This window comes from Nannospalax galili, unplaced genomic scaffold (genome assembly GCF_000622305.1).
Source record: "Nannospalax galili isolate Female #2095 unplaced genomic scaffold, S.galili_v1.0 scaffold860, whole genome shotgun sequence".
In the NCBI taxonomy this organism is placed as follows: Eukaryota; Metazoa; Chordata; class Mammalia; order Rodentia; family Spalacidae; genus Nannospalax; species Nannospalax galili.
The window spans coordinates 389275-391163 of record NW_008345455.1 but is presented as its reverse complement, the minus strand read 5'-3'; positions in this window follow the sequence as shown (position 1 = coordinate 391163).

Below are 1889 nucleotides of genomic sequence, written 5' to 3'. Positions count from 1 at the left end.
AATCATGACAAAAGAATAATAAAATGGAAAGCCAAAACACTATGTCCTCCCAAACTCCACCAATCCTGTAGAAGAGTTTTACAAGGAGAACCCCCTAGAGATAACCCAGGACACTGAAGTTAAAAGAACAATCATAAACATAATCAAGGAATTCAGTGAGTTTAAAGTGCACATGAACAAACATCAAAGAGCTAAAAGAAGATAGGGATAAACTTCTGAATGAATTCACAAAAGAGATAGAAACATTGAAGGAAAATCGGGCAGAGATGAAGAAAGAATTGCAAAACTCAATAAGACAAATGAAACAACAGGGGAAAGCCTCACCTCTAGAATTAATGAAATGGAAAACAGAATATCAACACTGGAGGATAAAGTTGAAGAATTGGACCACTCAAGGAAAGATTATGGAAAATTATAAAAAACACAGGAGTGGAATATGCAAGAGATGTGGGACAACATGAAAAGACCAAATCTATGGATCATAGGCATAGGGGAAGGAGAAGAATTTCAGGTTAATGGTGTTGACCAGATCTTAAACAGGACTGCAGAAGAGAATTTCCAAAAATCAAGGCAACACATTCACATACAAATACAGGAAGCACATAGAACACCAAATATACAGGAACAGAAAAGAAACTCTCCATGACATATCATAGTAAAACCACTAAATGTACAGAACAAAGAGAGAATACTGAAAGCAGCAAAAGAAAAACAAGAAGTCACAGCCAAAGGAAAGCCCATCAGAATTACAGCTGACTTATCAATGTAAACTATGAAAGCCAGAAGAGCCTGGACCAAGGTATTTCCAGTTCTAAATGACAGTAGATGCCAGTCCAGAATACTATACCCAGCAAAAATATCTATTATAGTTGAGGTGGAAAGAAAAATCTTCCATGACATGAACAGCCTGAAAGAATACATGTCCACAAAACCAGCTCTTAAAAGAAGACGTGAAGCAATACAGAGAGCAGAGAGAGAAACAACGATACCCCAGGGGCAACAAAAGAAAATAAACAAAGATATAATCTAGGAAACACAAAATTACACAGAGAACACAAACAGCAATCAAAATGATAACAACCAATACACACCTTTCAATAATAACCTTAAATATCAGTGGACTGAACTCCCCAGTCAAAAGACACGGCCTAAATGAATGGATTAAGAAACAACATCTATCTCTTTGCTGTCTGCAAGAAACCTATCTCACCTTTAAGGACAGAAAATACCTTAAGGTAAAGGGATAGAAAAGAATATTGCAAGCAAATGGCACTAAGAAACAAGAGGTTTGCAGTTCTAATATCTGACAAAATAGATTTCAAAGTAAAACTAATCAGAAGAGATGATGGTCACTTTATTCTGGTCAAAAGAACAGTTAACCAAGAATATATTATAATCCTTAACATATATACACCAAATTTTTGTGCACCCAAATTCACAAAAACAATACTTCAGGACTTTAAGATATAGATTAACCGAAACTCAGTAATAGTAGGGGACTTCAGTATCCCAATGTCTCCATTAGACAGGTGAACTGGATAAAGAATAAACAGAGAGACGTCTGAATTAAATGATACCATACATCAAATGGACCTAACAGACATCTTTCAATTATTCCACCCCAACAACAAAGAATACACTTTCCACTCAGCACCCATGGAACTTTTGCAAAAATTGGCCACATACTGGGCCACAAAACAAACCTCAACAAATACAAAAAGATTGAAATAATTCCATGCATTCTATTGGTCCACAATGCAATAAAGCTCAAAATCAACGCTGGGAGAAGCCCTAGTTACTACATGAACTCTTGGTGATTTAACAACACATTCCTAAACAATGAGTAGATCAAAGGAGAAATAAAGAAAGAAATAAAAGAATTCCTGAAT